Genomic DNA, 19,277 nt, shown 5'->3' with positions numbered 1-19,277 from the left:
AAAGAATATCTTCACAACAACATCCAGATGTGTTTGACCAGATATGTAGATACCATAGTCTAGCCAAGTTGGCACATAAAATTAACCATCACAATGGTTCAGGTTGGATGAGGGTGGACAAGTTCTGAAGTGTTCATAGAAGAGGGTCAGATGTTGGACCAGGGCAGTATAGTCAGAAAGCCCTGAGTGCCATAAGCTCATCGAAGGGAAGCAATCCCAGATTTATGGCATTTCCTATTTGTCCTGTTGTCTGGGTTCTCTTTTTTTTTTTTTTTGAGACGGAGTCTCGCTCTGTCGCCCAGGCTGGAGTGCAGTGGCGCGATCTCGGCTCACTGCAAGCTCCGCCTCCCGGGTTCACACCATTCTCCTGCCTCAGCCTCTCTGAGTAGCTGGGACTACAGGCGCCCGCCACCACGCCCGGCTAATTTTTTTCGTATTTTTAGTAGAGACGGGGTTTCACCGTGGTCTCGATCTCCTGACCTCGTGATCCACCCGCCTCGGCCACCCGAAGTGCTGGGATTACAAGCGTGAGCCACTGCGCCCGGCCTGTTGTCTGGGTTCTCTGACAGCAATTAACTGCTTGGGTGCAGGGTTAGAAAAAAGAGTCATCATTAAAATAAAATTTTTATGCTTTATTTTTTTGAAAGGAGTTTATCTTTTAACAGGTGTGTAATTGTGAGTGTGTGCGTGTCTTTACTCATCTGAAAGTCTTTCTTTCCTTGCTAATTACCACAGGTCACACCTCTAGTTTTTGCTGTGTTATGTTTTCTTGCTACTTTGCCCCCACTTAATTTTTCCTTCATTGGCTTATCCAACTACTCCTTGCATATCTTAAAGCACATGGAAGAGGTATTGCTATAAAATCATAAATATCTAAAATAAAGCCCGTATTTACTTCCTGCACAAAACGAACACAAAATATCTGCTCTTTTTTCCATGTTTAGTTGTTACACCTTTTGCGGTCAGGCAGGGCGGCTTCTCAGGGTTAAAGATGGTTCCTAAGGTTAGCTTTTCAATAACTGACTTGGAAATCAAATCCAAGGATCCCAGCTTCAAATCTTCATTTATCACACTGATTTTTTAAGTCTTATTTAAAAAATTAAACACTTTAAGTTCATTGTCCTAGGGATTTAAAGGTATAAGAATTAGAAAGAAAGGATGTTGGCCAGGCGCGGTGGCTCATGCCTGTAATCCCAGCACTTTGGGAGGCTGAGGTGGGCAGATGACGAGGTCAGGAGATGGAGACCATCTTGGCTAACACGGTGAAAACCCGTCTCTACTAAACATACAAAAAAAAAAAAAAAAATTAGCTGGGCATGGTGGCAAGCGCCTGTAGTCCCAGCTACTCGGGAGGCTGAGGCAGGAGAACGGTGTGAACCCTGGAGGCAGAGCTTGCGGTGCGCCGAGATTGTGCCACTGCACTCCAGCCTGAGCGACAGAGCGAGACTCTATCTCAAAAAAACAAAAACAAAAACAATAAAAAAACCAAAACGAAAGAAAGGAAGTTGATGAATTCTTCGCTCTCAGTTAACTTCCTAGGTTTTTTCCTAAGATTTTTGGAGGCAACAGAGTGTAGGGATTGAGAAGGGGTCTCTTGGCTGTATGGTTTAGGCAGGGTTATAATTTCTGCAACTACCAAGTTACAGGTTAATTCATATGAAGGAAAGTTTTAAATTACATTCCTTTTTCAGACAGAAAAAGTAAAGATTTTAAAAAGACAGGTAAAGGTTGATATGGGCCAGTTTTCTCTTTCTTGTCCTATTGAGTTTTGTGATATTTTGACAGGAGTAAGAGGAAAAGGACTGAAGGAAGACTGTTGGCATTCTCTCTTTTGGTTTTGTAAAATTTATCTCTGAAGTCTGAATGTCACAGTGTTATAGTAACTTGTCATGCCTTGCTGCACCATCCCTTGAAGGAATCACAATACAATATGTCCGGTTTCTCTTGAAATAGAACTACTTATTCAGAAGAGATAATGCATTATGACTGGCATAAAAACATCAAAGTTGACACTTTTTCATTTTGCAAATATCCTAAACTTCAGAAGAAATGAAACAATGTACATACACATATGCCATTGTCTGGATTTTTCCTTAAATAAACCCTAATGTAGTAATGCCTATATTGTTTTATAATCAACCAATTAATTATGCTTTGACTGGAAATCTAAGTAGTGGTCTAATAGAGGCCAAAATATGGGATCAACTGTTTTTTGTCCTAGTCTCAGTTTATGTATTTGTAGGATGGAGATGACATTATGTCACTTCTTCAAAGGATAGGCCACATACTAAAGCTGTAAAATGGATATGAATTGCATTCAGGGCAGTCATTAGGCTCATATACTCATGACCGGCATAGAAAGCTTTCATGTGTTTGGCAAACCTGGTAATGTCAGCTGTGCCAGGGCAAAGTGGTGGCTCTGGGTGGCTCAACAAGGACTCTGTGCCTAAATCTCCCACGGTGAGGGTCTAGGGCGGTATGAGATGGTGAACAAGTGTGACACTGGGCACCAGTCATGGAACCTGTAGCCTCTGCCCTTGGTGGCGACCTACACTGCCCAGTAAGGAGGGGAGGCCTCCTCTGTACTTCTTTGTAGGTAGCAGGAGGTCTGGAGGGGCCTGGGGAAATGAAGCAGGGAGGAGGGCCTGCATTCCTCACTCTCCCACACCTTGCACTTCAAAAATAGAAGCTTAGTTTCAGAATTTCTCAACTTATTTTCTTAAAGCATTGGTTGCAATAAGCTTTTGTTTGGATTTGAATGATGTGTACTGCTTTTGTGTTATTTTCATTTGTTAACTAAAATAGTCTTCCAAAATATTTACTACACATTCATCAAACTTACCATTAAAATGTGGATAGAACAAACACTCAGAAAAGGAACAAATCACACCTGTGATAACTTCCAGCCACAGTGTTGAGCCCCTGGTTGACATAGTGACCTCAGAAGCAGTGTGTCTGTCCTTGCTCATGGTCTCCTCAGATGTGAGGTCCCCATCCACACACACACACACACACACACACACACACACACAGCCCTCCCCCTTCTGTGTCTCCCCTATGCACTCCCATCTACTGCACTAGAGAAGTTGATCTCTTGGCCCATGGTGCACCTGAGTCTTTGCACCTCCACAAATGTGATCGGACTCTGTCCCTTGTGAGTTCATTTACACTGCCCCAGTTGTCAACATATTCAGCAGAAAATCTTCAAGGTGTTTGCCACGTGGGCAGAGCCCTTTCCTAATTTTGAGTACTGGTACGGATTCTTCTAACTTCTTAGTGTGTTTGGTCCTAGTACTCATCTTGAGTTGCAGAGGGAGTTGGATTGTCACCATTCCTTTAAGTCACATCAGCCTATTTTGGTCTCATCCATCTCATGGTATTGTGATTATTTGCTTACTTGTGATCCTGCTGGCAGAGATCAAATCTTGTGCATATGTAACCCTTCAGTATAAATCCATCAAAACATTTATGAGACTTGTATGCTGAAAACAACAAAACCCACTTTGGTTTTATTCTTTGTCTCTATTTTCTTTGTTCTCTGTGTCATTGATTTCTGTTTATTATTTTATTTCCTCTGCTTGGTTGCATTTGTTTTGCTCTTTTTTTAATAGGTTCTTGGGATGGGAACTTAGATTATTAATCTGAGATTTTCTTTTTAAAAGTAGTATGCATTTGGTGCTACAAATTTTCCCTTTGGCACTGCTGTAGCTATGTCCCACAAATTTGCATATGATGTATTTTAAATTTCTTTCAGTACAATGTATTTTATTTATTTATTTTTTTTATATGGAGTCGTGCTGTGTCACCCAGGCTGGAGTGCAGTGGCACAATGTTGGTCCACTGCAGCCTCCACCTTCTGGGTTCAAGCGATTCTCCTACCTCAGCCTCCTGGGTAGCTGGGATTACAGGCGCCCACCACTATGGCTGGCTAATTTTTGTATTTTTAGTAGAGACAGGGTTTCACCATGTTGGCCAGGCTGTTCTTGAACTCCTGACCTCAGGAAATCTGCCCACCTCAGCCTCCCAAAGTGCTGGAATCACAGGCATGAGCCACCACACCTGGCCAGTACAATGCACTTTTAAACTGTCCCTGTGACTCTTAGAAGTGTATTGATAGTTTCTAGGTGTTTGGAGATTTTTCTGTTATCTTTCAGTTTTTGACTTCTAGTTTGATTCCACTACCGTTAGAGAACACAGTTTGTATGATTTCCATTCTTTTACATTTGTTGAGGTTTCATGGCTCATATGATATATCTTGGTTTATGTTTCATAGGCACTTGAAAACATTGTGCATTCTGCTGTTCTGTGGTAGTGTGTGCTATAATTGTTGAGTAGATCCTGTTGGTTGGTGGTGGTTGTTGAGTTCTTCTATATCCTTGCTGTTTTTTTTGTCTAGCTGCCCTCTCAATTGTTGCAAAAGGTGTGTTGAAGTCTCCAATCTTAATTCTGAATTTGTCTATTCTCCTTTCAGTTCTGTCAGTTTTTATTTACTTCACCTATTGCTCTGATTTTTGGTGCATACATATTAAGGATTGCAATGTATTCTTGATGGATTGACCCGTTAATCATCATATAATGTTGCTTATTTTCTCTGTTCATTTTCTTTGGTCTGAAGTTTACCTTATCTGATATTAATATAGCCACATCTGCCTTCTTTTGATTAGGATCTGCATAATATATTATCCATCCCCAATCCCTTTTCTTTCAACGTTCCTATATTATTATATATGAAGCGAATTTCTTATATGCAGCATATAGATGGGTCATATTTTTAAATCTCTTCTGCCTATCCGTGTATTTTAATTTGTGTATTTAGACCATTTACATTTCATGGAATTATTGGTCTGCTAGAGTTTAAGTATCCCATTTTATTTTTTGTTCACTTTGTTGTTTTTATTTTTCTGTTTTCCTTTTCCCAACTTTTTGTGGGTTACTTGAACTTTTTTAGAATTCCCTTTTTATTTATGTGTAATATTTAAATATACTTATGTAGCTTTTTTAGTGGTTACTCTAGGTATTTTGTTGTATATATGCATAAATTATTACAGTGTACTGATGCCATTATTTTACCAGTTCAAATGATTGTTGAAATCTTACCTCCTTTATCATCATTTTATTCTTCCCTGTCTATAATTATCTTAACTATTTCCTCTATATATGTTTAGAATCACATGATGCAGTAGTATAATTTTTGCTTCTATTATCAAACATAATTTAGAAAACTCAAAAAGAAGAAATGTCTGTTGTGTTTACCCATTTACTTTCTTTTTTTTTTTTTTGAGATGGAGTCTCACTCTGTTGCCCAGGCTGGAGTGCAGTGGCGCAATCTCGGCTCACTGCAAGCTCCGCCTCCCAGGTTCATGCCATTCTCCTGCCTCAGCCTCTCCGAGTAGCTGGGACTACAGGCGCCCGCCACCACACCCGGCTAATTTTTTTGTATGTTTTTTTAGTAGAGACGGGGTTTCACCGTGGTCTCGATCTCCTGACCTCGTGATCCACCCGCCTTGGCCTCCCAAAGTGCTGGGATTACAAGCGTGAGCCACTGCGCCCGGCCTACCGATTTATTTTCTTATTAACTTCTTTCTTCCTGAAGTGCCAGGTTGCCTTCTTTTAATGTTTCTTTTCTGTTTAGATGACTAAATTTAGCCATTCTTCTGGGGCAGGTCTGCTAGTGAGAAATTTTCTTAGTATTCCTTCTTCTGAGAATGGCTTGATTCTCCTTCATTCCTGAAATCAGTTTTCACTGGAGACAGAATTCTGGGCTGAAGTTTCTTTATTCTCAGCACATGTTAAATACTGTGCCCCTTCCTTTTGGCATCTATGGTTTCTCAGGAGAAATCTGCTCTCTTTGAAAATTATTTTCCCCTTTAGGTAAAGTGTTGTTTCTCTCACTTCTTTTTTTTCTCTGTCTTCTGAAGTTTGACTATCTGTATCTTGACGGAGATTTCCTAGATTTATTCTCTTTGGGATACACTTAATTTCTTTAAATCTGTATGTTTATGTCTTTTGCCAAATATGGGAACTTTTTAGCCAAAAAACAATAAAAATTTTCTACTCTTTAATTCAGCGATATTTCTTTAGCAATTTTATTCTGAGAACTTGATTGCTAATGTGTAAAAATTTGTTTATAGATGTAAACACTTACCATTACTTTTATACTGTCAGCAAACTGGAAAATTGTAAATGATCCAAAACAATGGATTGGATAATGAGTCATTGCTCATTAATTAACTTTTACTTCCTAACGATTGTATAAATCATTAACTGGGATGTAGAATAATAATAATAAATAATGACATACAAATGATAAAAATATTTGGAATTTTAGCCCTACTAATATCTAGTGGTATAATTTTCAGCCAGTAACTTATTTATACTTCAGTTTCCTTATCTGTAAGATGGGCACGATGATAGAACCTACTTCATAAGATTTTTGTGAGAAATTAGTGAGTTAATACATAAGAACTTTGAACAGTGCCTGGCACAGAGTAAATGACATACAAAGGTCAATTATTATTGCAATTACCGTTATTATTGAAAAGTACTGAAAGTTGCAATATCAAGCTGTTTACAATAGTTAGAATGATTTAGAGTTAGGATTTCAAGGTGTTTCTTTTTGTGCTTATGTGTTTTAAGTTTTTCAAACAATATTAATAAAAGATTTTCAAATAAAACATGCATAATAAACCAAAATTTGAGAGAAATATTGACAGATAGCATAAAATTGTGTATATATGTATATATATATATATATATATATTTTTTTTTTTTTTTTTTTTTTTTTTTTTTGAGACGGAGTCTCGCTCTGTCACCCAGGCTGGAGTGCAGTGGTGCGATTTCGGCTCACTGCAAGCTCCGCCTCCTAGGTTCACGCCATTCTCCTGCCTCAGCCTCTCTGAGTAGCTGGGACTACAGGCGCCCGCCACCACGCCCGGCTAATTTTTTTTTTTTGTATTTTTAGTAGAGACGGGGTTTCACCGTGGTCTCGATCTCCTGACCTCATGATCCGCCTGCCTCGGCCTCCCAAAGTGCTGGGATTACAAGCGTGAGCCACCGCGCCCGGCTTTATATGTATATATATATATGCATGTAAGTTGGCAAAATGAGACAAAATCCTAGTTACACAGGAACACCAATGGCTGACTCAGCAATCTTTATCACGCTTCCTTAGCCCCACCTATTTTTTCGGATGAGTGTTTGTGCATAGTTATAGAGAGTGTGCTGCCTTTTCACAGCATACAATACATATTTTAATGTGAGAAAGCATACAATACATATTTAATGTGAGAAAGCATACACATGCTATTTTACATTATAAAATAGTAATTTATAAAGTGGATGTAACCTACATAGCACAAATCACATGGATGTGCTTCTATTACTGTAATCTTTGAATACTTCCAACTTGAGCTACTATTATTATCTTACACCTTTTAGCTCTTTTTGCATTTTATATTACTACAAAAATGGGAAGTGTCCTAACTGTAAGACTTAAAAACATAGCTGTGAAATTTATTGCCAATTTTTTTTTCCCGGAAGTCTCTACCAGTGTATACTGCCTGTAGAAAAAGTAGAAGACTACTGGTTTTGTCACATCTGCTAAGAGAATTAAACATCTTTTCTTAATCTTTTGCTAATTATTAGAAGAAAACCAGGAGTTTGCTATTTACATTTCTTTGTTTCTTTTTTTTTTTTTTGAGACGGAGTCTCGCTCTGTCGCCCAGGCTGGAGTGCAGTGGCGCGATCTCGGCTCACTGCAAGCTCTGCCTCCCGGGTTCATGCCATTCTCCTGCCTCAGCCTCTCCGAGTAGCTGGGACTACAGGCACCCGCCACCACACCCGGCTAATTTTTTGTATTTTTAGTAGAGACAGGGTTTCACCGTGGTCTCGATCTCCTGACCTCGTGATCCGCCCGCCTCGGCCTCCCAAAGTGCTGGGATTACAAGCGTGAGCCACCGCGCCTGGCCATTTCTTTGTTTCTTGTAAGGCTGAACTTTTCCCCAACATGTTAGTTACAGGTTGTATTTTCTCTTTTGTAAATCTCCTGCTGATACCCATTTACCTTAATGTTTTTCGTATCTATTGGTGCATACTCTTTGTTTAATAAGGTTATTTACCCCTGTCATATATCCTGCAAACATTTCAGTTTGCTGTTTGTGTTTATATTTTAGTTACTTTTTATGTTCAGAGGTTTTAATTTTTTTGTAGTCAAATCCTTCAATATTGTCCTTTGTAACAGAAAACACAAGACCTGTATTACTGCTAGGTTGAGAAAATAATCTTTCAGGGCTTTAAAAAATTTGTCATTCTGTTTTCCTGTTTTTCATTGATTTTTTTGAGAAAATATTTAACCCTTTAATCTATTTGAAATTTACCTTGATGAATTCAGAGAGGTGATGGGCCGTCCCACTCCACTCTGACCTGCCCAGACCTTCCTTAGAGTGCTATTTTTTTTTTTTTTTTTTTTTTTCGTGTATGATCTTGTTTTTTTAATCCTTGCATCAACCTTAGAGTTAGGTACTATGGCAATTCCATTTTCTTTTCTTTTTTTTTTTCTTGTTTGGTTGAGATGGAATCTTGCTCTGTCACCGGGGCTGGAGTGTAATGGCGCGATCTTGGCTCACTGCAACCTCTGCCTCCCGAGTTCAAGCGATTCTTCTGCCTCAGCCTCCCAAGTAGCTGGGATTACAGGCGTGTACCACCATGCCCAGCTAATTTTTGTGTTTTTTTTTTTTTTTTTTTTATTGGTGAATGCAATTTATTTTTATTAATTTTTTTTTTGCATACAAAAACAATAAACATTTTCTAAAAATACATACAAACGAAAAGATGCGTATCAAACACATTAGAAAGGTTGCACATGGGAAGTCGGGGAATAGAAATGGGGGTGGGAGTTAAAATAAATGCGAGAGGGACTTTATATGGATCAGTGATAATAACTCAATCCTCCATTTGACAAAGAAGAGGGAGAAGGAAGAGGAAGAAAAAGAAAGTGGGATAAAGGATCAGAAAGGGAGGAAAATAGAGAAAATTAGAGTATGACTCCAGGGTAGACCTGTTTTGTTGTCATTGAGTTGGTTGGTTGGTTTGTCTGTTGTATTCTTCATGTTTCGCCAAGTTGGCCAGACTGGTCTCGAACTCCTAGCCCGAAGTGATCAACCCGCCTCGCCCCCCAGAGTGCCGGGACCACAGGCGTGAGCCACCACGTCCAGCCCCCACATTGCTTCTGGCCTCCGTGGTAGACCTCCCAGACGGAGCGGCCAGGCAGAGGAGCTCCTCACTTCTACCCAGACACGGGGCGGCCGGGCAGATGGGCTCCTCACTTCCCAGACGGGGCGGCCAGGCAGAGACGCTCCTCACTTCTTCCCAGACAATAGGTGGCCGGGCAGAGGCGCTCCTCACTTCCCAGACGATGGGTGGTCGGGCAGAGGCGCTCCTCACTTCCCAGACGATGGGTGGCCGGGCAGAGGTGCTCCTCACTTTCCAGACGATGGGTGGCCGGGCAGAGGCGCTCCTCACCTCCCAGACGATGGGTGGCCGGGCAGAGGCGCTCCTCACCTCCCAGACGATGGGTGGCCGGGCAGAGGCGCTCCTCACCTCCCAGACGGGGCGGCCGGGCAGAGGCGCTCCTCACCTCTTCCCGGACGGGGCTGCCGGGCAGAGGCGCTCCTCACTTCTTCCCGACGGGGCAGCCGGGCAGAGGCGCTCCTCACTTCTTCCCGGACGGGGCGGCCGGGCAGAGGCGCTCCTCCCCTTAGAGTGCTATTTTTATTCCATTCTAGATTTACTGGCCCACATTTGGAGGAAAATGCCTAGGATGACAAAAAGGAATGCAGTCCATGTGTTACGAGAAATGGCCTGAAGACCCTAAGTCGAACGACGGCTGTTTAAAACCCTTAGGATGTTTGTCAGCATGTGCAGTAGTTAAGAAGCTCTGGGCCGGGCGCGGTGGCTCACGCTTGTAATCCCAGCACTTTGGGAGGCCGAGGCGGGCGGATCACGAGGTCAGGAGATCGAGACCACGGTGAAACCCCGTCTCTACTAAAAATACAAAAAATTAGCCGGGCGTGGTGGCGGGCGCCTGTAGTCCCAGCTACTCAGACAGGCTGAGGCAGGAGAATGGCGTGAACCCGGGAGGCGGAGCTTGCAGTGAGCCGAGATTGCGCCACTGCACTCCAGCCTGGGTGACAGAGCGAGACTCCGTCTCAAAACAAACAAACAAAAAGAAGCTCTGGGGGCACAGGGACCTGGATTCATGTCCCAGCCTCACCACTTATGGGTATGTGTTTTCTCTTTTGTAAATCTGCTGCTCCTTAAAAACATTAAGAGAAATGGGTAACAGCAGCAGATTTACAAACGAAAAAATACCTAGGGTAAGATGCAGATCCATGTTAAGCTTCAATTTCTTCATCTGTTAAATGAGAATAATAATACCTACCTCATGGTTATTATATGAAGATTAAATGGGAAAATACAGGTAAGCATTTAGCAAGACACCTGGTTCAGAGAAGGCACTCAATAAATACTGGTTGTCAGTGTCATTAATTTTGGTGTTTATTTTGTTTTGTGCAAGCCCAAAGAGTAAAGGATGCAGAATGACAAATTCTAGCCTCTGTGAGGTAGGATTTGCTGATTTGCTGCGTTGTTTAAAGAGATAATGGCTCTTTTTCATGGGACACTTTCAGGCAATGGCTGGGACAGGGCTGAGGCTTTCTGCGAATGGCTGGACCACATGTTTTTTGCAACCCCCCATGCTGTCACACTCTGAGCCCTGTGGAAGTTTGTGAAAGACTTGCTTCTTCCTGTCCCTGCCTTCCCTTGGCAGATTAGCTCAGAGATATAAATGAAATTGAGGCTTAGAACAGCCAGTGCAGAGTATTAAATGCTAATTAGCTTGTCAACACCACAGATGTTTTTGAAGAGAGGGAGATATGATGCAACCTACACTTTGGGAGGAAATGCAGAGGGGATTGCCTGGGAGAGGGGAGATTTGAGGCAGAGAGAGATTTAAAGGAGGTTTGTCCACTGGGAGAGGTGGGAAGCCCTCAGTATCGGGGTGGGTATTCGTTGGGAGAGGTGCAAAGAGAGGAAGGGCAGAGTTGGTGACTTGGGTCAGATTCAAGACACAATGAAGAGGAGAGCTGACTGGATTTGACCACTTTTACCTCTGTGTTGTCAAAGAGAAACAAAGCTGGACATTAGTTAAAAGTGATAAAAACATACTTTATTCAGTAAAACTGACAGTGGGGGAAGAGCTGAGCTCCGTTCAAATTTGTACAGAGGCGACTGGGCGATTTAAAGGGAGAATGAGGGAACAGGGAGTAGGAGCGAGCAGGGGCTCAGTAGTGTCAGGGAAGTGAAACAAAAAGGGCTAAGAGGGTTGGTCAGTGTAAATATGATGAGGCCAGCTGTGTTTGCTTGCTGGAAATGACTGAAGTTAGGATTCTATCCTCCTCCAGAGACTGGGGGACAGAAGCTCTATTTTTCTTGATAATTACATTTCAAAGAAATAGCTTTCAGGTTCTTGACAAGGACACACCTAAGTTACAGGATATACAGATGCTCTTCAACTTACTCTGGTGTTTTGTCTCAATAAACCCATTGTAAATTGAAAATATTATAAATCAAAAATACATTTAATACATTTTACAAAACATATTAGTTTAGCTCAATCTACCTTAACTGTGCTCAGAAGACTTACATTAGCCTACCATTGGGTGAAATCATCTAACACAAAGCCTATTTTATAATAAAGTGTCGAATATCTCATGTAATTTATTGAATACTGTACTGAAAGTGAAAAACAGAATGGTTGCACCACTCTGAGGTACAGTTTCTCTGAATGTGTATCACCTTCACACCATTGCCAAGCCAAAAAAATCACAGATTGAACCATTGTAGGTCACGGACCATCTGTATCTCAAAGGGACAGAGGGAGGATTTACACTTGTAAGCTTTTTTTTTTCTTAGCAAATGCTCCAGGAAAGTGGGAATATCAGTGGCCTATCATCAGGTGTTGGCTAGATCAAAAGGTAAGTTCTTTTGACAGCCTTGAGCAAGTCTTCATATAGGAACTTAAAGCAGTGCTGGGTCGACCTAGGGATTGGCTTAGGCAAGCAGAAGCCAAGCCAGCATTGTTGGCCAAGTCTGTTAGTGCAGGGGTGGGAGCCCTCAGCTCTCTGTGCAGGGCATGGGACATTACAGAGAGGTAAAGAGTTGGAGTGCTGGATGCTATTCCTTGTTCTACAATTCATGAGTAGGAAAAACATTGCTTCTCTTTTATTGTGATGATCAAAAGGGATAATATATGTAAAACGACTTGGACAATAGAAATATTTTTAATACTGAGAACCATAGTTGGAGAACTTGGCTCCCTCTCCTGTCATGAATTAATGTAGCAGCATAAATGGCCAGATCCTTCAAGGGAGGAACCCTGAAGGCGAGACTGCCAGACCTCCTTTTTCATTCCCTTTGTAAAGTACTTGCTTACAACTGATGCATCATGGTTGTTTCCTTGTTTTTTTTTGTTTGTTTTTTTTGTTTTTCCTTTTTTCTTTGGACTTGCTTTTTCTGCTTAAGGCACTGCAACCCAAAATCCATTGCCAGCAGGGAAAATGCTTTAAAAGGAATGCTAAGTATATTCAAAGTGTGACAAAGTTATTTTTTAATTTTAGAGGCTTTTTGGGTATTATTATATTAAAAAAGAAAGATGGAATTTGATAATTCTTACTACTTTTCTGCCCTGTATCCATGAGATATGTTTTTTTTTTTTTTTGAGACGGAGTCTCGCTTTGTCGCCCAGGCTGGAGTGCAGTAGTGCAATCTCGGCTCACTGCAAGCTCTGCCTCCCGGGTTCACGCCATTCTCCTGCCTCAGCCTCTCCGAGTAGCTGGGACTACAGGCGCCCGCCACCACGCCTGGCTAATTTTTTTGTATTTTTAGTAGAGACGGGGTTTCACCGTGGTCTCGATCTCCTGACCTCGTGATCCGCCCGTCTCGGCCTCCCAAAGTGCTGGGATTACAAGCGTGAGCCACCGCGCCCGGCCGAGATATGTTACTTGGAAAATATTCAGTCCTATGAAAAAGGCTGTGACATCATTTCTTACTTTATAGGACTGATGGAAATATTCAAATGATGTACTAGTTTATCAACTTGAAACCTTAATTAATGTAAAACACTTTTTGAATTTGGTTGAAAACACTAGGTAAAGTTTCGTTTTTACTTTATGTGTACTTAATCTTCTGTCCCCAGGGGGGTAGTTGCTAAAGCGTCTTGCAGGGAGTGCTAAGGAATAATGTCTTGTTATTATAATGCTTTCATCTTTTCAAAGTGCTTTTCGTTATCTCATTTGATCCTCATAACTAACTGTGGAACTTGTTAGGGCGAGGGCTAGCGAGCCGGATGCATGGATGAGGAAACTGAAGCCCAGGAATGTGTGACTGAGTGGTGGAGACAAAGACAGGGGCTGGATTTCCTGCCTGTTAATTGGAGGTGCCACAAAGTACCGCAGACCTGGTCCACAGATAGCAGTTTTTGAATAGACCATGGCAGGGATGGAGCATTGTAAATCTAGTAGAAATTCGTAATTAAGCTCTACATGTCCAGTCAAATGCTTGGGGAAACCTTGTTTTGGGGTTAAATTGAGATTACTGTTCAATGTGTTGTTGAATATCCCATATAGAAAAATTTTGGAAGGTTTAAAACTAAGAACAGTTTCTTTTGATATCAGGATGTTTCCTTTTTTCAAAAAAAATAGTCTATTAAAATATAATTTAAATACCATATGATTTACACACTAAAAGTGTACAATTTAATTTTTTTTACTATATTCACATATATGTACAACTGTCACCACAGTGCCCTTTATTTTATATATATATATTATATATATATTATATATATAATATATATATATAATATATATATGTATATAATATATATATGTATATAATATATATATTTAGAGACAGGGTTCTGCTTTGTCACCCAGGCTGGAGTGCAGTGATGCGATCATGGCTCACTGCAGCCTCAACCTCCCAGGCTCAAGCAATTCTCCCACCTCAGCCCATCACCCCAACCCCAACCAAGTAGCTGGGACCACAGGCATGCACCATTATGACTGAGTAATGTTTAAATTTTTTGTAGAGATGGGGTCTTGCCATGTTGCCAGGCTGGTCTCAAACTCCTGTCATCAAGCATTCCTCCTTCCTTGGCCTCCCAAGGCACTGGGATTACAGGCATGAACCACTGTGCCCAGCCTCACAGAACACTTTAGAATATTTTCATCATATCAAAAAGAAACTCTGCACCCTTTAGTTATCACCCTTGTATTCCCCCATCTACCCCAACCCTAAGCTAGAACTAATCTACTTTATGTGTTTGTAGATTTCCCTGTACTAGATTTTCATAGGAATGGAATTGTATAATATGTGGACTTTAGTGAGGGGATTCTTTCACTTAGCATAATGTTTACAAGGTTCATCTAAGATGTAACATGTGTCAGTGTTTCCTTCCTTTTTATGGATGAATAATATTCTAGTGTATGGTGTATCTTTATTAGTTGGTGGACATTTGGGTTGGTTCTACCTTTTGGCTATTGTGAATAATACTGCTCTTCATATTTCTGTACACAGTTTTGTGTGCACATATGTTCTCATTTCTCTTGGCTAAATACTTTGGAGAGAAATTACTGGGTCATATAACAACTTTATGTTTGAGGAGCTGCTAGATTGTTTTCCAAAGTGTCTTCACCATTTTACATCCCCACTAGCAGTGTGTAAGAGTTCCCATTTCTCAACATCCTTGCAAGCACTTGTTATCATATGACATTTTGATTGAGCGATCCTAGGAGACATGAAGTGGTATCTCATGGTGGTTTTGACTTTTATTTCCTTGAGGACTGATGTGAGCATCTTTTCATGTGCTTATCGGTTATTTGTATATCTTCTCTGAAAAAAATGTCAGATCCTTTGCCCATTATTTAGCTAGACTGTTTGCTTTTGAGATGTGAGAGTTTAAAGAATGTATTCTAGAGATAAGTCTCTTAGAGATATGATTCGCAAATATTTTCTCCCATTCTGTGGGTTTTCGTGTGGTGTCCTTTGAAGCACATGGTTTAAAATTTTGTGGAAAGCTACTTTACTTCCTTTTGTTGCTCATGCTTTGGATGCCGTATGTAAAAATCCATTGCCAAACCCAAGGTCATGAAGACGTACAATTTACTCCTGTGTTTTCCCCTAAGAGTTTTATAGTTTGAACTCTTACATTTAAGTGTTTGATCCATTTTGAGTTAATATTGTATATGGTATGAAGGAAGAGCCCAAGTTAATTTTTGTGTATGTGAATATCCATTTGTCCCAGCACTATGTGTTGAAAAGTCTATTCTTTCCTCTTTGAATGGTCTTGGCACTCTTGTTGAAATCAGTTGACTATAGATGTATGGTTTTATTTCTGAACTCTCATTTCTATTTCTTTGATTCATGTCTATCTTTATGCCAGTACCACAATATCTTGATTACCATTCTTTCATAGAAAGTTTTGCCTGTAATCCCAGCACTTTGGGAGGCTGAGGTGGGTGGATCACAAGGTGAAGAGATCGAGACCATCCTGGCCAAGATGGTAAACCCTGTCTCTACTAAAAACACAAAAATTGGCCAGGCGCAGTGGCTCACGCCTGTAATTCCAGCACTTTGGGAGGCCGAGGTGGGCGGATCACCTGAGGTTGGGAGTTTGAGACCAGCCTGACCAACATGGAGAAACCCCGTCTCTACTAAAAATACAAAATTAGTCAGGTGTGGTGGTGCATGCCTGTAATCCCAGCTACTCGGGAGGCTGAGGCAGGAGAATCACTTGAACGGGGGAAGCGGAGATTGCGGTGAGCCAAGATCGCCCCTTTGCACTCCAGCCTGGGCAACAAGAGCAAAACTCCATCTAAAAAACAAAACAAAACAAAACAAAACAAAACCCACAAAAATTAACTGGGCATGGTAGTGCACACCTGTAGTCACAGCTACTTGGGAGGCTGAGGCAGGAGAATCGCTTGAACCCGGGAGGCAGAGGTTGCAGTGAGCCGAGATTGTGCCACTGTACTCCAGCCTGGTGACAGAGCAAGATTCCGTCTCAAAAAGAAAAAAAAAAAAAAAGTTTGAAATCAGAAAGTATGAATCCTTTTTTTTTTTTTTATTTTCAGGACTATTTAGCTATTCTTGGTTCCTTAAGTTCTATATGAATTTGATAATCAGCTAATTAATCTCCACAAAGAATTCAGTTGGGATTCTGGTAGTGATTACATTGAATCTCTGAATCAGTTTAGGGAGTATTGGCATCACGTTGTCTTCTGATGCATGAAGATGTGATGTTTTTCCACTTACTTAATGTCAGTAATGTTTTGTAGTCTTCAAAGTTTTGAACTTCTTTTGTTAAATTTATTCCTAAGTATTTTATTCTTATTGATGTTATTTTGAATGGAATTGTTTTCTTAATTTCATTTTTAGATTGCTCATTTGCAAATGTACAAAATACAATTGTACAATTGATTTTTGTGTATTGATCTTATATCTTGCAATCTTGCTAAACTTGTTTATTATAGTATTTTTTTAATGGATTCCTTAGGATTTTCTATTTATAACATCAGATAATGTCATCTGTGAGCAGAGATAGTTTTACTTCTTCCTTTCCTACCTGGGTGTCTTTTCTTTTTCTTTCCTAATTGGCCTGATTAGAACCTCTAGTACAATGTTGAACAGAAGTAGTAAGAGCAGACATCCTTGTCTTGTTCCTGCTCTTAGAGGGGAAAACATCCAGTTTTTCATCAGTGAACATGATGTTAACTATTGGTTTTTCAGAGGCCCTTCATTATGTTGAGAAAATTCCCTTCTATTCCTAGTTTATTAGTTTTTATTATGAATGGGCATCAGATATTGTCAAATCTTTTTTTTCATTTATTGGAATGATTAATTTTATTTTTATTGTATTGATATAATGTTAAATTAATTTTCAGATGTTGAATCAACTTTGCATTCCTGGGATAAATTCCACATGGTAATGGAATATAATCCTTTTAATATGCTTCTGGATCTGATTTATTAGTATTTTGTTGGGACATTTTACATCTATATTTGTAAGAGATATTAGTCTATAGTTTTCTTGTCATATTTTTCCACCTGGTTTTGGTATCAGGTTAATACTGGCCTCATAAAATAATTTGGGAAGTGCTCTCTGCTACTTTTTGGAAGAGTTTGTGAAAAATTAGTATAAATTCTTCTTTAAATATTTGGCAGAATTCGCTAGTGAAGCCATATGGGTTTGGGCTTTTCTTTGTGGATAGGTTTTTGTTGTTGTTTTGTTTTTGACTTTACTAAACATTAAAGCACACATGAATGTTTTCTGTGGAGTAGGACTAAAGGACATCGGGGAGGAGAAAGGGATACTTGGGAGAGAATCACACAACAAGGACCTATCTTCACAAAAAGGGCTCAATGTTGATTTCCAGGGAGGAACAGGGAATGGTCAGCTCAAATTTGGTGATAATATCAGGATGAAGGACTCCAAGCTTCCTGACGTTTTGACTCCTGGCAAAGATCTCTGTGTATTGCCCAGGGAAGAAAGTGGTCCCTTTTGATTATTTGATCACATATCCCCCTTTATTTTCAACAGGAGGTACATTGCGCAGCTGTGTAATTCTGTCCAGATGCATATGGATGACCTTAAAACCAGGATTCTTGTTGTAATAAACAGCAAAGAGATGCCCATAGTTTTTTGTATCGGCATGTATTGAATCTTTTATTACAATGTTACAGATTTCAAATAGGTTCAGAGGAAGGAGCATCTTCTGATTTGTTTCTATGGTCTTCAGAGCACCAAGAAGAAGAGTAATGAATGCCACCTGTAATTGAGCTCTTTTAGTTTTACTTATGTGGACTGCTTTTGTTGCAGAGATAATCCAAAACAAGCTTATCAGAAATATGCTCTTGGAGCAGAGAGCAAAGGTGAGTGCTTCAGTGAATCCATGTCTACCATGGATTCAGCTACCATGTCATGTCTGATAAGTTTTTTGAGCTTATTAAGAGAAAATTGATTAGCTGTGGTGTTTATGGGAGAGTCATCTGAATATTCTTATATCCATAAGCAATAGCTGCATCTTCTACAATATCACATGCATGGATAATGTCAGCTGTGGTCAGAGGGATTTTATTCTCAATGTGATTCCCATTGCCGATGACTTTGGACTTCAAATACATCCTGGTCAGAAGCTAGGCAAGATTTTCTGGAGTTTCTCTGATTTCAGCTTTTTTCTTTTGTTAACGAGATCTGCTTTCACTATATCTTTTTGAACAATTTTTAATTAAAAATATTTTTATAAAGATAGGATCTCACTATGTTGCCCAGGCTGGTCTTGAACCCCTGGACTCAAGCGATCCTCCCACCTCAGCTTCCCAAAGTGCTGGGATTACAGGTGTGAGCTACCACGCCCAGCCTCACTATCTCCTTTTTTGTAAGCTAGTTCTGGAAAAGTATATGCTTTTCCATTAGGAAAATTACCTTCGGTTGCTTCGATTGTAAGTTGGTTCTCAATATAGTCACTGAAAATGGTGTCAAGATAATATCAAGAACCCTTTTTGCCTTAGTAAAGTCACTTCCTGTGCATTTGATAAATACCTTTCTAGTATTTAATTTTGGAGTCATCCTCATTGGTGATGGAAGGCATTGAAAGGATGACACCCTTGCTATCATAGATAACTGGGTACAGGGGTTTATTTCCAATGACATGTTAATAGTGTTTAAGGTGGTTGTCAGTCTTGTACATGTTCATCGGCTCACAGACTGTATACTCCTTGGCCTTATTTAGGGCTTGTACTTGATATCTAAAGGACACTTTGTACAGTATAGGTAAATGGGTGACAAAGTGTCCAGTGGGTTCCAGTAGCAACCAATGCTCTTTTCCAGCAAATATCCTGATGTAATTTCTCCTGATGTTCAATAAAGCTGTCATATTGATCTTTAGTAAGCTTTAGATTTTGGAGAACTGCTGCTACTGTAAAGGGCATACCTTAACTATCTTTTCTGTGATAATCAATTTCTGGATTTTTCCATTAGGCATTACCTGTTTATATGCCAGAGCCTTTATCCTTTCTTTGAAGACCTGAAGTCCTCAAATCAATCCTTCCAGATACATGAGGTCATATCTATTGATAGAAATGTCAATTTTGCAAAGAACATTAGAGGTCACTTCTGCCTTTACATTATCTTGTTCATTACTTATTTCCTTCTCAAAAGT

General features: G+C 40.1%; 1 long non-coding RNA gene and 1 pseudogene across 4 annotated transcripts in view; one reads left to right on the top strand and one right to left on the bottom strand.

The window, feature by feature from the left end:
- LOC134736488 (uncharacterized) overlaps window positions 1-19,277 on the top strand; it is a 163,878-nt gene that overhangs the window by 96,496 nt on the left and 48,105 nt on the right. The gene's annotated exons all lie outside the window — the stretch shown is intronic.
- LOC129480296 (phenylalanine--tRNA ligase beta subunit-like) lies at window positions 17,463-19,212 on the bottom strand (annotated as a pseudogene).

The sequence above is a fragment of the Symphalangus syndactylus genome, chromosome 4 (genome assembly GCF_028878055.3).
Source record: "Symphalangus syndactylus isolate Jambi chromosome 4, NHGRI_mSymSyn1-v2.1_pri, whole genome shotgun sequence".
In the NCBI taxonomy this organism is placed as follows: domain Eukaryota; kingdom Metazoa; phylum Chordata; class Mammalia; order Primates; family Hylobatidae; genus Symphalangus; species Symphalangus syndactylus.
This window is presented reverse-complemented; position numbering and strand designations above follow the sequence as displayed.